The 18,364-nt window shown below is 42.1% G+C and overlaps 1 protein-coding gene across 1 annotated transcript in view; it reads left to right on the forward strand.

Moving 5' to 3' along the window:
• Window positions 1-15,568: 15,568 nt before the first annotated feature.
• LPAR4 (lysophosphatidic acid receptor 4) overlaps window positions 15,569-18,364 on the forward strand; it is a 173,664-nt gene continuing 170,868 nt past the window's right edge. Inside the window, exon 1 of the mRNA XM_077449942.1 lies at window positions 15,569-15,676. The gene's annotated coding sequence lies outside the window, so the exon portion shown is untranslated. The remainder of the gene's footprint in view (window positions 15,677-18,364) is intronic.

Raw genomic sequence — 18,364 nt, forward strand, 5'->3', positions numbered from 1 at the left:
ACACCTTTCCTTTTTTTTTATTTGGGTATGGAATTCCCCTTAGTATCCATACAAGACCCAATTTTTTTCTCAATGATTTTCATCCGTATTGCCAGAACCAGATATGACATTAAAACCGCAAGCAGTTTTAAATGACTTTTTTTCCGTTAAATGTCATTTTGTGCAGGGACTGTTCTAAACATGGGAAACACGTGCCACTTCACAGGCATACTATAGACACCCCCAGGCACGATATTTAAAGGAATATTTCTCTTTTTTTTCACTTTAATCGTCATTAAAATCAGTGCTCCCGAAAAAACTGCCGTTTTAAAAAAAAATAATTGGCATTGACCCATGTCCCCTGGGGCAGGAGCTGGGTCCCCAAACCCTTTTTAGGACAATATCTTGCATACTAGCCATTAAAATTAACGTTTGAGTCCCATAGATTTCAATGGGGTTCTAAAGTTCGTACGAATTTTCAGTCCGTTCAAAAGTTCTGGTGCGAACCAAACTGGGGGTGTTCAGCTCATCCCTTGTCAGCAACTCTGTAGTCCATATAGCAATTTTAATGGTGTCAGAAACCATTAATCAGATTGAGACAGAAGTACAGTTAAATTACACTTGTTTAAATATAAAAGTAAATAGAACAAACGTAGTCAAAACATAGCCAATGTTTGGTAACCGGAACGGATAGTCAGACAAGCCAGAAAGTCAGGAAGGCAGGAATCAATGTAGTGGAACAGCAGGCAGGATTTGAAGCCGGAAGGAACATCAGCCAAGCAAGTCTTTAACAGGAACGCAGGAGAATGTCTCTGATGTTGACCAGGCAAAAGCAGAGATCATCTGGGTTGGATGGCTTAAGTAAGCAGGACTGACGAGCAGGAAATCATGAACAGGTGATTCCCTGTGGAGAGATAGGAGCTGGCAATTAACCGACAGCTGAGTGGCCAGCTCAGAGAAGGAAGGGCAGAGCACAATCCTGACAAATGGTTGGTTACAAAAAGTGACAAGCAAAACAGCAGATGCATTTTGGCAACAGCTTTAGTCATAGCAAGGCTATATGGACTACAGAGTTGCTGGCTCAATCCTTTTACTTCTTCCGAGAGGGAATTGTATTCTCAATAAAACCAGGGTTACACTAATCTTCTGCTATAATCAGAAATAGTTGCCACTATAAGGAATTCCACTTTATACGTAGTAAATTTTTTTTGGCAATGTTTCATTAAATATGCCCATTAGCCTTTGGGTTTAGGCCCATTTACATTGTTGTGGCACATGAGTTATAACAAGTTTTCTAAAACAATGTAGTGCTGTGTTAAGGCAGCCATTTATTTTGACCAGACTGGATTGCACCCTTTTCTTTGCTTGGGGTGCAATTCAAAATAAACAGAAGGGCATCCCAATATACTCATGCATTAACGTGTGCTTTTACTGAACACTATAACAAAGCACATACGAGGCCTTTTCGACCACATAATGTATGTTGACCACATTTTACTTGCAGTTTTACTTGCTACCTAAAATCACTCCACGAGCTACAGAAAAAAAACTGTATTCAACATGTTTCTGTTCTTACTCGGATGTATTTTATCCTATAATGTCTGTTAAGTGTTCAGAACCTTTAAAACTTTTTTTTATTTATTGAATGTGCAACCTATATATGCCCCTGACCTTAGTAACATATACAACTTCTAATTGTTTCCTAGTAAATGAAAGCAGGTGGTGTTACATATTTTAACCACAAACTACTTCTTTCATTTCCACTTTGTTTCAAAATGAATCTTCTAGGTAGAAAGTTATGCCAGTAACAACAATAGCAACTAGACTAGGGTCTCAGTGACATGGTATTTCCACAGCAGTCCTATAGATCTATAGTTGGTTTCTTAGTTACTTTGCAAACCATACTAACTGTCATATTGAAACTCCACTGCTGGAACAATTACCCAGCATAACCGTTTCTTCATCCATTCAGCTAAATCTAAAAGGATGCTAACACGAGTACTTAAAGTGTAACTTCACTTTTGTTGAGGAAAAAAAAAACATTCCCCTCTGGGTGATTTATGTACATGGATTATAACAAACTTTGTTGCAGATTCCTACCTTTTGTTATTCTGAAGAAATCATTGTGTGTTTGTCTGTGTCCATGTGGAAAGTGAATCTAATAGGAGTGGTTTCAAAATTATCAATCAGCTGCTGCACCTGCAAGGCTCTAATGAGGAATATTGCAGGGTCTGCATCCCTTAAGACATGATTTCCTATGAGGTGTATCCCACCAAAAATTACATTTTTGTTCCAGGGGATGCCTGAAATCTGACTTGTATCTTAGTGCAGACTTGTGGGAAAATCAGTAAGCCAATCACAAGAGCAGAAAATTATGTTTCTGGGGGGCATTCTGTGTACAGAACATCTTAAGGGAGTCTTATTGCATAAAATTTTACAGAAAACTACAGTGCCACAGATTGAAAAGGAAAGGTAATTTTTAATAACATTCACTTACAATATGACTTATGTCTCAATTGTATATGCTATAATATTATTTTTTTTATTTACAATTTTTTTCCAACAATTTTTGTCAACAATAGTGGAGGTACCCTTTATTAAACTCACAGACACCAGGAGGAGTCAGCACTCTGTCATTCTCTTAAGGCATTTTCAGACTGGTGGCCAGAGAGCGTTAGAAACAGTTGACTGAGCTGCCATTTTACCACCACCTGGCCACCCACCTAAATTGCAATAATACAGCTGGACAGGGCTGTACACATGCCACTGCTGTTATGTTTCACTTCACTGCAGCAACATTTTTAAAGCGGAGGTCCACCCTAAAATGGACCTTCCGCTCATCGGAATCCTCCCCCCCTCCGGCGCCACGATTGGCACCTTTCAGGGGGGAGGGGGGTGCAGTTACCTGGATAATCCAGGTAAATGCACCCACTTCCGGGATAGCTCTCTGCGGAAAGGGGCGTAGATTATGCCCCTTTCCGCAAGTGCCCACCCCTTTCCGCAAGTGCCCCGCTGCCTGCTGGGAAAACACACAGATCCCAGAGGCAGCGGGGACCGTCCTTATTGCGCAGCGCGGCTCGCGCATGCGCAGTAGGGAACCGGGAAATGAAGCCGAAAGGCTCCATTTCCTGATTCCCATACCCAAGATGGCGGCGGCAGCACCCGAGAAACGATCTACAGATCGGCTTCGGGTGCCGACATCGCGGGCGCGCTGGACAGGTAAGTGTCACTATTTTAAAAGTCAGCAGCTGCAGTATTTTTAAAAAAAAAAAAAAAACGCGGAGTCCCGGCGGACTCCCGCTTTAACTGGCGATGCAGAGTTTGACAAGGGGCACTGCCTGTCAGACTCACCTACTGAGTCAGTAGGTCCAAACCACAAGGCTCAGGCTCGTAGTTGCAGCGTAGTCCCATAAAGTAAAGATGCCATTCAACAATTAAAATAAAATAAAAACAAACAAAAAAAAACATAAAAGCATTGAGGAGGTGGCCGTAGCGCCCCCTGAAGGCTTTTCAGCCACTTACCCACTTACCCCGATAAGAAGTACTGCAAATCTGAAAGAAGCCTTAGGTAATATGCTTCCTGGGATGTGGTATACCACCATGAGCTAAATGGAAGTTGAAAACCTAACTTCAGCTTTTTGTCATTTTAACCACTTGCCAACCAGCCGCCGTCATTATACAGTGGCAGGTCGGCATGATCCAGCGAACCGTTGTAGCTGTATGTCGCTCCCTTTAAGCGGGATAGCAGGCACGCCTGCTGCACTGCAGGGGGTGCCAATGCGCGTGGCTGGCCAACGAGAGCACAAGAGCAAGAACAGGGACATGTGTGTGTGTGTGTGTTTGTGTGTGTGTGTGTGTTTGTGTAAAGAGGAGAGGAGAGACAGATTGTGAGTTCCTACTAGCTAGAAACAACGATCTGTAATTTCCTCCAGTCACTCCCATCCCCCTACAGTTAGAACACACACTAAGAAACACAGTTAACCTCTTGATCGCCCCCTAGTGTTAATCCCTTCCCTTACAGTGACATTTACACCGTAATCAGTGTATTTTTATAGCACTGATCGCTGTATAATTGTCAATGGTCCCAAAAAGTCTGTCTGCTATAATGTCCCCTATTTTGTAGACAATATAACTTTTTCACAAACCAATCAATATATGCTTGTTGAGATTTTTGTTCCTAAAAATATGTAGAAGAATACATATTGGCCTAAACTGAGGAAAAAAAATGCTTTTTTAAAAAGAATTGGATGTTTATTATAACAAAAAGTATAAAATATTGTGTTGTTTTTTTGGGGGGGGGTTTTTTCAACATTTTCGCTCTTTTTTTTTTGTTTATAGCACAAAAAATAAAAAACCACAGAGATGATCAAATACTACCAAAAGAAATCTCTATGGGGAAAAATTGTCATTTAAAGTGACGCAGTGCCATATCGCAAAAAATGGCCTGGTCATTGAGCAGCCGAATCTTCTGGGGCTGAAGTGGTTAAAATAGTTAATTTGGACCAACAAACTATTACCTTTACTAACAGATGCGCCTGCTGGGAAAATAAAATAAATTGTTACATCAGCATTGTTTCCCAGACCTGCCCTCAAATCCCAGCAGTAGTTTGTGTTGGTGGCATGATTGCAGACATCTCAAGTCTCCAATGTCTTCTCTGGCAGCACTGTGTTCCTGCTTGGCTCTCTGTGTGCTTCCACACAATGCCTGGTGACCGTACAGGCAGCCCCTGTGTGGTGTACACACATGGTGGGAGCATGGGAGCTATAGAGAAATGCTGGGACCTGGGAGGCAGGTGAAATTATTTAGTGGGGAAATCCCGACTGGTCAAATATTCTCTCAGGTAACCTTGTCTGGGGGGCAGGGGGACACTGATCAAAACGGGGTTTACATTTCAGGTGATTTTCCCATTTCTCTGCAATGTCTGCAATGTCTGTTGGCAGGTTGGCTGAGCCCATTTGTTGTTTTTGCTGCCTTAATGTAAAGGGGTACTCTTCAGACCCTGATGGTGGGGGGGGGGGGGGGGTGTTACGTGAAATGCCGCATGGCGCCACCTCCCTGAAATGGGTTTGCCACCTCCCGGAAATAAGTTTTTGCAGGTTGGGAAGTCTGTGATTGCTTCCTCTGAAATGTCATGTGGATGATGTGTGGACATCCACAAAGCAAAGTTCTAGTGGGTCTTCAGGCCAAGTGTGGGAAAAAGTGGCATAAAAACATCTGCTAACTTCAGTAAGTGGAAAGGACAGGAAAATGGACACAGAATCTAAATATAAGGCCCAAAATGAGTATGATACAAGGGAAGAAAGGAGGGGCGCCTCTGGGTGCAGATTCTTTTAAAATAACAGTTTATTCACAATTCTTTAAAAGCAGAGAGATTTTGCACTCACATTTTCCATAGTTAAACAAGCATATAGGACAAGAAGGGTCATCTGATTCAATCAGTCAGTGTTATTCCGGTCCGCAGGTGTCCTGTTACCCTCTCCTGGCGTTACCACTGGTTAGATGTTAGAAGAAAGCCGGCTCGGTGGACGCAGGGGATGTAGTTCCAAACGAGGTTTGTTTTGTTGTGACACGCGGGTCACAGAGTTATGATGTCATGGCGGGCGATGCGTTTCCCAAAATGAGTATGAGGTTATTGTAGTCAGTGTATGCATTTTATTCCCAAACAATACAAAGGTCCTAAAGGATGACACCACAGTGTATAAATCTGTTAACGATCATCCCCCAAAATCAGTTCTAAGTCAGGCCTGTCGGCCATGACTATCTTCGGACAGCATCAAATATGCTGGTCACTCTAATAATTAACAGCACATGTTACAGTTTCATGTTAAATAAAGGTACTCCTGTCCTCCAACTGTTCTGTAATATTGTCATGTTAAATTAATAGGATCCTGGGCTCTAGGACATATTATCCCACCATAGAAATTAAAGGTCGGTGACCGTTGGACAAAAGCTGTTCCTTTCCAAGGACAATGGGGCATTTTTCCTCCCACCAACCACCAATGCTGTGGCATTTTCTTTATTGCACTGATGCTAGAGTATTTTTAATTATGCCTCTAAGCTAAGCCCAATATTCTTTGCATCGCTATGCAGACTATACTTTAGGTGCTACTAAAGTTGAGTGATTGGAGAACTAAAGAAGAAAGCCGATTGATGCTTTGATAGCACGCAGAGTTCAAGAAGATATGCTGCTCTATGGAAAACCTTAAAAGGGTTATATTCTTTAAGGTATATCAGTTCAGCAGCATGAGAGCACACAATGAAGCTGCACAGAATTGTTGAAGAAAGAAAACTGCACTAGTCCTGAAAAACTAATAATTAATCAAATAAATAAATAGATAAAGGTGAATCTAAATAAATCTATAGGCTGCAGCTCAAATGTGGGATACACACACACACACACACACACACACAATAACAAAAAGGAAATATATGGAGCTGCGCCAATAAACAACAATTAATTATTAGTAGAATTAAAAATGTGAATATAAATAAATCCACATTAATTAATCATCCATTAGCAGTGGTTAATCGTCCATTAATACCTCGGTGACTCCACACAGAAACCAAAAAGTGCCCGACCACCAGAATATGAATCCACTTATCAGATGGCAAAGCGTGAACAGCATTCGGCTATGACCCAGCTGCGCCTTTAGCTTGCACTGAAGACACTTTAGATCATACAGGACTGGATCAAATCAGGAAAAAAACCCACTCTGATGTTTCATAGGATTATACCGTATGCTGATGGTGTAGCACCAAACTCAAAGAAAAGAAAAGCTGCCCATAGTGTAATACCGCTCATAAGTTTAATAAAAAAAATTGTATTGCACTTACATATTGAATAGAATCATTTGCATTAAAAACAAAAGCCGGCTGGCAAAGTACGGAGCCCGTCCTCCCCCCGAGTATCGTGGTGACGTCACTGCGTGCCCTCCCACTGAATGCACAGAATTGTTGCCATTACTTGAAAACAAGAATCTTTTATTGATGCTGCTGGGAGTTTTACTGTTTCTAGGAAAATAGCTAGCTAAAAAAGTATTGGTTTTGGGATTTTTCCTAACTTGGATATAAGAGATTGATAAAAGCTCCCATCGTATATCCCCTTATAAAATGATGTGATATATTGATATTGTGCTACATAAATAGTCACAACAGGGTTGCATTGGCTAATTTTAGCAAGGGGTTATGCAGTCACTTCCAATATTCTGGATGCTAGAGTTTAATGTTCATGACAATTACATTTGCTATTGCGGATGCAAAACTTTATCACGTTTTTTTGGCAAATGTAGATTCTGCAGGTGTCCTACTATGACTAAGAGGAAACACAAGCAATTTGCAGATTTGCCCAGGATGTTCTTTAGGATGGAGAAAGCATTGCCATAACCTCACTTTTTGTTTATGTGGAACAACAGAACATAATTCAAACTAAATGTAACATTCATGATCTGAGCAGCTAAGAAGCACAGTTAGGTGTCCTATTGATGTTGCCTGATTAGATATAATTATCAAGTCTTACTGCCCCTAGACAGGGCCATTTCTAAAGCAATACAGCCAGCCCTCTTGTACTGGGCCCAGGCCCCATTAGTTCAAAAGGGGGGCACAGGCACCTTCTGAGCAAGGAGGGCAAGTTGTAGTCTTTCCGCAGACACCAATCCTCTTCTGCCTCCCCCTGAAGCGCTACCCGCATTTCCTCTGCTCTCTCCATCCAGCTGTGCTGCAGTTGTAGCATCCACACCCCCCATCCCCTGCTTTCCGGCCCCCCTTGTAACGTATGCAAAACAATTGTATTACTGCAATGCAGTCTAATGTACATTTTGTGCATTGGTGCGCTCTGTTGCTATTCTTTGGTAGTGGTACCCCAACGCACTTTCAAAAAGCACATGTGCTGCAACCCAAGGTGTCCTAATCACTGTGAAAAAATGCAGCCTACTCCAGATTCTCATATGTCTGTGCATATTTCAGCCCTGGAATTTTGATCAAGCTGTCTAATGCAGCATGTGACAACATTTGTGTTGCAGTGTACTGTGTCTTGGTCTGAATGGACCCAAAAGCCCCATACACGCTATCAGATTTTCTGCTGTTTTTTCCTTCAGATTTACCAAAACCATATAATATGAGGTCAAACCTTAGGAGTTTCAATTTGTATGCAATCAGGTAGGCTCTTGCACTACATGGTTTTGGCAAATCTGAAGACAAAAATCAGCAGAAAATCTGATAGTGTGTATGGGGGCTTAAGTAATAGTTGTTAGCATTTTAATAGGACTTCCAAGTTTAATATGCTGTAAAATCAGGTCTCCAAAAACATGCAGGTATGTTAATTGGCTTCTGTCAACATTGGCCCTAGTATATGAATGGGGACCTTAGATTGTGGGCTCCTTGAGGGTAGGGACCAATGTGAGTGTGCAATGTACAGGGATAGGGACAATTGTAGACACTCACTCAGGTTGAACTGGATTGGCTGGTGTCTTTATTCAACCTTACTAACTATGAAACTCACTATGAAACCAGTAAATCTAAACAAGTAGTTAGCTCTACATGTAACTAAGGTTAATATAGTAAATATTGCTGGATACAGTAATATACATTTTTGAATATGGGAAGCAGGTTGAATGGGGTTTTCATCCAGATTTAAATAATTTTTTAATTCATTTTAAATGTTATTTTCTCTTATTTGCTCCCTTTTGTTTCAGTAAATATTGCATTGAAAGTATTTTGTTATATCTGTTCTAAAAGTATAAAAAATACCTGTTGATCCTACCAGAAACCAAGTAAGCTTGTAAATTCCCATGCACAATATGGGGTTATCTCAAGCAATTTATTAGCCCTGTCTAATTCACCTCTATAAGCTACAGAACACTTCTCGCAGCGATGTGGATTTGGGAAGAGGGCAAGGTGTTTTGCAGTCCTAACATACTTCCTGTGCTGGGATGATAATGCCTCTACAGATACAGTACAGTAATGTATTAGGGAAAGAACTGTTATTCATAGGATCACCAGGTGAAAATAAAGCCTGAAAAAATCTTAATACAACCACCACACCTAAGAACTGTTAAACTGCAATATATTACATTTTTGTTTTGGGATTTAGATGCCAGTTAATCTAATGCCACGTACACATGACCGGACTTTTCGACGTACAAGGTCCGACGGTCTTCCCGACTTGTTCACACACGACTAAACTAAGTCCATTCAAAAGTCTGTTAGTTTTGAACGTGATGACATAAACGGGACTAAACAAGGAAGTTCAATAGCCAGTAGCCAATAGTTGCCCTTGCATCGTATTTGGTCCGTCGGACTAGCACACAGACGACCGGTTTTCCCGCTTTTTAGTCCGTCGGACTTGAGTCCATCGGTTACATTTGAAACATGTTTTATTTCTAGGTCCGTCTGACTTTTGGGAAAAAAAAGTCCACTGGAGCCCACACACGATCGAATTGTCTGACAGATTCTGGTCCGCCTGACCAAGTCTGCTAGAAAGTTGTGTACGCGGCTTTAGGCCTCATGCACATGGGTGTATGAATGTATGCTCCAAATATGCTGGATTTGTTTTTGCCAGAACTTGGCAGAAAAAATGCCTTTAATGTTGCATATGTACGCACATTTATGCACGTATGGCACTGAGCGTAAATGCATGCTACTGGCCAGAATATTCATTTATTCTGGCTGTTCTTGCACATGCATAAATGTATGTTCATAAGCCTCTCTCTGAATGGAGCTTTGGTGCATTTTGTTATGCCTCTAAACACTGCTCTTAGGCTTCATTCACATGACTGTAAAAAAAATGCATTTACAGATCTGAACGCAGCTGCATAGTTTTTCAATGGAGACATTCACACTGGTATGTAAACATGCATTGGGTTCAAATCCGTTTCACAAAATCCAAAAAACTGTTTGTGAGAACATACACATACACATACGCCAGATGCAGGAATTGTTTGGGAAAAGGAAAACAAAACAAAAAAAACAAGACATTTGTATGCAAGTATTTACTGATCATTATGCAGGAGCTTTAGTACTAGAAAAAAAACATGCGTAATAAGATCGTTAAAATTTGCAGGCCCATGAAAAAGTAGTCTTAAAATACTGATGTGTATGGCCGCATAGGCTAACATAGGACTACGTTTAGAGGCATCAAAGAAGCCTGTAAAAGCAGTGTTTTTATGCCCGTGTGCATGAGGCCTTAGATTTAATTAATGATTGTAGCGATTATTATTATTTACTTTTGTGTTGAATATGTTGATATAGTTTAGAAAAAGATTTTGATTTAATGTTGCATCAAAAGGTCAAATGAATGTTAATTTATTACAATGACTTTAATGTGCTTTCAAAAAGTAGAGATATACCGTATTTGGAATATTTGAGGATCTCAGTGGAAATCAGGCTCTTCACTGCATTCGGAATTTATTTTAGAATGTTGATTGTTCTAGCCATCTACACTGCTTTGTGCGTTATATAGGAAGGCAGAAAGGGAACAAAGAAATTAGAACATATTGAGGGTGGTGAAGTTATATGAACCATATTTAAATGTTATCTGGTCCATCTACAGATGTTAGTGTAGAGAGTCTCATGAGCTTGACATTTATTTTTTAAGTTACAGGATGGAAATATCAGAAAGGCGTTACTTTGGCAACGGTGTATTGTAGAGACAAACAGGAAATTCTATACAGCTGCCTTCTTAAGAAACAATGGAGCATCTCATACATTCCAGAATTGCATTGTTTTAATTGTTCCCTTAAATCACAGCAGTGGGGTTTTTCAAGTTTTCCACAATGTCCAAGGGCTGTTTGTTCTAAAATAGATACAGTACAGTCAGCCTGCTATAAGATTGTCTTTAAGAAGTCTGAACGCCCCGATACTCAGTTGCTTGTCTGGGAGTCAGTCCCTTCTTTGAGCCATGTCAAACTGGAAGAAACTTACCAGCCACCAGGATCACCAAGGACCACTCAATTGTTCCTATGGTGTTGTTTCCTCATTGGCTGAAATGCTAAATCTCTTCTGTCAGTGAGGCAGGAGAAGCAAAGTGACACCGTGCTGGTTGGTTTGACCAGCATGTTACAGATGCTGTAGGAGTTAATGCTATTTTTTTCTGCTGATGGCAACTTTCTAGTTGATACCAGTGACACGATCACTATTAGTGTGACATTGCTAGGATATAAACATACACACATATCTGAAAAAAATGGAGGCATATGTCGGTGATCAGAGGTTGGTGAAGCAAATTCTGAATGTGTCTAGAACAGTCCCCCACCCAGTAAATGTAGGATTCATTTAACACAACAGGGAGTTCCCTTGCTGTGGACACTATGGCTATTGTACATTATGAATGAACATACTCTCTGCGGAAAAAGGATAACTTTAAAGTGGTTGTAAACCCTTACAACCAACTTTGACCTACAGGTAAGCCTAGATTAAGGCTTACCTGTAGGTCCAAGAAATATCTCCTAAACCTACACGGTTTAGGAGATATTTAACGAAAGAAAGGCACCGCTGTCTATGACGCATGCAGCGTAGACAGCAGCGCGCAGGCGCACTGAGCGCGCCGCGGTCAACGGCGATATGCCGCGAGTGGCGGCTCCCGTGCACATGCGTGGGAGTGACGTCATCGCTGCTTCGCCGAATGACAGCGGAGGAACTGCGAGACCCACCGAGAAGATGGATGCGCTGGACTACAGGGGACAGCGGTGATTTCGCTGGCTCCCGTGTCAGGTAAGTGACACATAATGGACTACTATGTGATGCATAGTAGTCCATTATGCTTTACCTTTGCAGGGAATGAAAGAGGAAGTAAACTCATCAGGGTTTACTTCCTCTTTAAATCTACTCTAAAGTCTGACGTCTGTCACAAAGTGCAATAATCTGGATCTGGCACTTGGACCACAATAAACTCAATAACACCAAAACTGATCTTAAAAAAAAGCATTGGGCCTAGTAATTAAACTTTAATTTACACTTCTTGTGTGTTATAAAATATAAAATTATAATTTTCTGCTGGTGTTTCTGAAGAGCTGGATTGGCTTGGAATTCAGGTTGCAGATCCCCAATCACCATTCTGAGATGGAGGAGTTATAGTTTATTATTTGTAGGAAAGAAAGGTGGGGGGGAGGGGCAAGATCACAGATCACCATACAGTTCAACAGTTTCCCAGTCATCAGTCTGGATAGTGGAGACATTCACTCATCCTCTGGAAAACCCTGATCATAATTTCTCCATTTGGGGAAGAACGTTAAGAATGGAATATACTGTGTATGTATGTGTGTGTGTGTGTGTGTGTGTGTGTGTGTGTGTGTGTATATACACATACACACACACACACACACACGCACACACACACACACAGCCATTAATGTCTAAACCGCTGGCCACAAAAGTAAGTACACTCCTAAGTGAAAATGTCCAAATTTAGCCCAAAGTGTCAATATTTTGTGTGGCCACCATTTTTTTCCAGCACTGCCTTAACCCTCTTGGGCATGGAGTTCCCCAGAGCTTCACAGATTGCCACTGGAGTCCTCTTACACTCCTCCATGATGACATCACGGAGCTGGTGGATGTTAGAGACCGCACACCCCTACGTCTTCTATTTGAGGATGCCCCACAAATGCTCAATAGGGTTTAGATCTGGAGACATGCTTGGCCAGTCCATCACCTTTACCCTCAGCTTCTTAAGCAAGGCAGTGGTTGTCCTGGAGGTGTGTTTGGGTCATTATCACGTTGGAATACTGCCCTGCGGCACAGTCTCCGAAGGGAAGGGATCATGCTCTGCTTTATTATGTCACAGTACATGTTGGCATTCATGGTTCCCTCAATGATCTATAGCGTCCCAGTGTCGGCAGCAATCATGCAGCACCAGACCATGACACTCCCACCACTGTGCTTGACTGTAGGCAAGACACACTTGTCTTTGTACTCCTCACCTGGTTGCCGTCACATACGCTTGACATCATCTGAACCAAATACGTTTACCTTGGTCTCATCAGATCACAGAACATGGTTCCAGTAATCCATGTTCTTAGTTTGCTTGTCTTCAGCAAAGTGTGGGCTTTCTTGTGCATCATCTTTAGAAGAGGCTTCCTTCTGGGACGACAGTCATGTAGACCAATTTGATGCAGTGTACGGCGTTTGGTCTGAGCACTGACAGGCTGACCCCCACTCCTTCAACCTCTGCAGCAATGCTGGCAGCACTCATACGTCTATTTCCCACAGACAACCTCTGGATATGACGCTGAGCACATGTGCTCAACTTGTGTGGTTGACCAAGGGGAGGCCTGTTCTGAGTGGAACCTGTCCTGTTAAACCGCTGTATGGTCTTGGCCACTGTGCTGCAGCTGAGTTTCAGAGTCTCTGCAATCTTTCTTATAGCCTAGGCCATCTTTATGTAGAGCAACAATTCTTTTTTTTTTTTAGATCCTCAGAGAGTTCTTTGCCATGAGGTGCCATGTTGAACTTCCAGTGACCAGTATGATAGAGTGAGAGCGATAACACCATATTTAACACACCTGCTCCCATTCACATCTGAGACCTTGTAGCACTAACAAGTCACATGATACCGGCTAAATGGGCCCAATTTGGACATTTTCACTTAGGGGTGTACTCACTTTTGTTGCCAGTGGTTTAGACATTAATGGCTGTGTGTTGAGTTATTTTGAGGGGACAGCAAATTTACACTGTTATACAAGCTGTACACTCATTGCTTTACATTATTACAACGTGTAATTTCTTCAGTGTAGTCACATGAAAAAATATAATAAAATATTTACAAAAATGTAAGGGGTGCATTCATTTTTGTGAGATACTGTGTGTGTGTGTATGTATGTATGTGTGTGTATGTATATATATATATATATATATATATATATCAAATATATTTTAACATGAGGGACCATTAGCTCTTGTGGCAGATGCGTTTGTTAGGGATTTAAGCCAGTCAGGAACTGTATTTAAGGGCATGGTAGCCCATTTTTATTAAAAAGGCAAATAAAAGTCTTAAAGGTTTCCCACACAGGGGTTCTTCTCCAGCAAGTAAACACACAGAAATGCTAGCCCACCTGGCTCTTTAGCAGTACCTCTGCTCTTTATCAGGTCACACAGACCACAGGATTCCTCAATGTGAATGGCTTCTCTTTAGCGCCCACAGCTCTGCTCTGGCCTTAGACCTCAGGCCGTTGCACTGCCTCTTGCAGTCACAAGTTCTGGCTGCCTCCTGCAACCTCTCTGACTCCTGGAGACCTCCTGTCTCTCTGGGTGTGGAGCAGTCTCCAACTGGGAGCCATGAGGTCTTCCCATACCCTCATTATAAGTGCTGGGCTCACCTGAGCACACACCCTGCTGGTAATTTACAAAGTCTGGACACAGGGTTGGAGATCCCGTCCCACCCAAAACACTATGGAATCTCCAAACTACAGAGTCCCATGACTGAATACCAAAACCTGGAGAAAATATTTTTCTCCAGTCCACATTTATGCTCTGTAGCCTTGCACCAAGCAAATGTGCATACCCTGTGTCCCCGAAACTATCAATGTTACCTTGATAGCCTCTCCTGATGTCACCAGGGAGCCTTTACAATAAGGTTTAATTGTACAGGTATTAAAACAATAGACAGAATATTGCTTTCTTGCCATATTGTCCTCTAGATGTAACTTGTGGTATCAGAACAGTGGTGGCTGAAGCAGGGAGTGGTGACTATGTCTTTACCCAAAGCCCAGTGATGTTTACACATAACTGTTATAACACATGTTTTACATGGCATAGGTGGTTTTCACAGCAAATATCAAAATGCAGTGATGGAAACGAAATGCTATGATCCTAACTATGAATGATGCATGATTGTTATTAATCTTTAGAAACTTTAGCATCCAGAGGATTTATGTTATACTGTATAAAGAACATAATGACTTTACTTATGGCTGAAGCTTACTGGGCAGAGATGGTAAAGCCACTGTTGAAAGCTACTATAGTTTTTGTTGCTGCTTATGCCCCATACACATGAGCGGAAATTCTGCTCAAGCTTGGCTTGCATACACACAGTCACACAAAAGTTCTCTGAACTTTTGACCGTCAAGAACGCGGTGACGTACAATACTACACTGAGCAGAGAAAATTACGTTCAATGCTTCCGATCATGCGTCAAATTGTTTCCGAGCATGCATAGGAATTTTGCACGTCGGAATTTGTACAGACGATTGGAATTTCCGATCTGAACTTTTTCCGACCGAAAAATAGAGAGCCTGCTCTCAATTTTTTGCTGGCTGAAATTTTGCCAGCAAAAGTCCGATGGAGCATACACACAGTCAGAATTCCTGACCAAAAGCTCACATCCAACTTTTGCTTGCAAAATTTCTGATCGTGTGTATGGGGAACTCAGCATTTATTAACTTGCAATGTGTCTCGGAAGTTTCTGGCAAATTTGACTTCTTCAGAAAGAGTAAATTCCCTAGCACTGTCTCCTTGCACATCATAGTCCTCTCCTCCTTCTGGAAGTGTCTAAATAATCTTTGCTGGCCAGCCCCTCCACTCCTCCCCTCATCTCCATACATATTGCTTTATGTAGCAGTAAGGAAAGGAGAGAAGGGGAATAATAAAAGAATGTCACTTGAGCGACAGCTTTCAGTCTGCTGAGGCTACTGACATCATAATGAAGATGGCGTCATCCAGCAACAGTGTCATGGATTTTAGGTGTCTACACAAAGGAGGGCTTTACAGGTAAATTAACTAAATACGTGAAATGTACATTTGATATTATGGAAAGATTATTGATGAAATGAATTGTCTTGCAACTTGTTAATCTGAAGTGAGGGGGGGGGGGGTTGGTTGTTGTATTCATTAGCAGGGCAATAATGTCTCTGAATATATGATCAACCTCAGCAATAAACCATTTTATGTTATTCACCTTCCTAGGGTTAATATTAGTAAGGGGTAAAAGTCTCATTCACTTCATCCCTTTCCCTGCATCATCTTCCGTGTGATAAAAAGTCGGAAATCAGTGTTTTGTATTAATAGGAATATCAGTGATGGAATGTAAAGTGTGCATAAAAGTCTTCTGTAAATGCCAAGAGGATTATTCTCTACATTATTGCTCAGTGTTCAGTGTTGATGAAATGAGATGTGCCCTTTAACCAGAATGTCTGGTTTTTAAGCAGAACAAATGCATTTTTTCTATCTGTACATCACTTTGACTGGTGTCACAGTTCCAGTTCAAGGACAGTACGCCCTTCCAGATATTTCCTTTATGTCCTGCAACTGACAGCTGGAAATAAACTATGAGGTCAGGAGCTAACATCTGCTTGATAGGTGGTGTCACAGAATTGCCATAATAAATACAACTAAGTAATGTTACACAGTCATGTATGCTATCAATATATTTTAAGTATTTTTTTCAAATAAAAAGCATTAGTATTTCTTTGTATCTGCATTTTATTCCAAATATTCTTGTAAATTATACAGTATAGGCAGTTACAATTTTTTTTTTTTTTTACAATACAAAATAATAAATGATGTTGGAAATCTGAAGAAGATCTAATAGCAAGGTTAAATGGACCATACCTAGAAACCCTATACATAGAACCAGTGAGTTGAAGAGTTGGGAACTGGGTACACTGTCACCCTACACTGCTAGCAGTTCTGTTCATGGTGTACAAAACCAATATGGGTAAGCTGTAAATATTGTCCACCAACAAGAGACAGCATTGAGCAGAATGTACCTTAAGTGCACTGGCAGGAAGGGTAGCAAACCTTATATTACCCACGAGAATGTGTTTCTGTCAGCAAAAGGATGAAAGAATGTGTGGGTGGCTGTTTGCCATTCCTGTAGTCCTGCCATTCTGTTGGCCATCCAGAAATCTGGTCTTGTCTAATTCTTATTGCTCCAACACTCAGCATTTACAATCTCTCACCTGTGCTGGCTGTGATTCTTGGCTGTCATCAGTACATTTGTTCCCATTGGAAAATTTCCCTTCTGCTCTTGCTCCTCAAGACAACTCTAAAACGTAATGTATACCCTTATTGTTTGTCTTGGCGACAGTGGTCACCAGGACAAGTAGAAAGGGCAAATCACAACAGTAGGGATGTAGACAGCACAAAAAACTTGACAGAGAGGCTAAGCCCTTACTACTCTATCCAAAACTAGAAAACAACGGCAGAAGAACCGAAGAGGGGGGACAAGACCCCCGAAGTCGGAAGAAGAGGGCGGCGGCGAGGAAGAAAGCCGGACTCCTCCACTAGTAAAAGAGCTACAAGAAGATAGCGGAGGAGTCCAGCGAGAAGACCCCCGAAGACGGAAGACCCCCGGAGCTGTGCAATAAACCATTTTATCTTGTGTGTTGTGTTTTTTTTGTACTTTATTTTACAGGTGAATGGGTAGGGGTACATTGTACCCCATACTCATTCACATAGGGTGGGGGGCCGGTATCCGGGGGCCCCCTTATTAAAGGGGGCTCCCGGATTTCGATAAGCCCCTCACCCGCAGACCCCGACAACCAACTGCCAGGGTTGTCGGGAAGAGGCCCTTGTCCTCATCAACATGGGGACAAGGTGCTTTGGGGTGGGGGGGCCGCGTGGCCCCCCTTCCCCAAGGCACCCCCCATGTTGAGGGCATGCGGCCTGGTACGGCTCAGGAGGGGGGGGGCGCTCGCTCGCCCCTCCTTTCCTGGCCGGCCAGGTAGCGTGCTCGGACAAGGGTCTGTTGTGGACTTGGGGGGACCCCCATGCCGATTTTTTTCGCCGTTGGGGTTCCCCTTTAAGTCCATACCAGGTCGCCGGGCCAGCGACGTCTCCTTCGCGGGCCCCGCCTACCTGGAGATGCGCTCGAAATGAGCGGACTATCCTCCGCGTGTGTGGGCAAGTCATTTCAAAAGTAGGGCGGATAGTACGGCGAATTTAGTACGCCGTATTAGTCGGCTGAAAAAGTGCCATGTGTGGGCAAGTAGCCGTTCGGAAAGTCTGACGGACAGTCTGACGGAAAGTCCGCCAGACTAAGTCCGTCGGACAGACGGCTACGTGTGTACGTGGCTTTAGGAGTCTACATGTGAAGCGATTAAGGCTGAGGTCCAGCTGGAATGCTCATCAGTCCCAGGAGTTGAGGTGGTATGACCCAAGGTTCAATGATGACAGACCATCAGGGGACAGACCGTTCAGGGAGTGTGATATCCCATGGATACGAGTAATGTAGGTGACATCACCATAAACCTCTGTAAATAGATAAAAATATTGATGGGACAAGTCACAGTATAGTGTGCCTAATAAAAGTGTAGATGATGAACCACTGCTGGTTCCAAATAGTGATAGAAAGTGAGGTTGACACAATGTAATAGATATAGTCTGAATGTATTTAGGAAATAGATATTGTAAAAAGTGACACAATATAACCAAAAACAAGAAATAAATCACAATCAA

This window comes from Lithobates pipiens, unplaced genomic scaffold (genome assembly GCF_037356315.1).
Source record: "Lithobates pipiens isolate NorthernLeopardFrog02 unplaced genomic scaffold, aLitPip1_a1.2 Scaffold_1, whole genome shotgun sequence".
Lineage (NCBI taxonomy): Eukaryota > Metazoa > Chordata > Amphibia > Anura > Ranidae > Lithobates > Lithobates pipiens.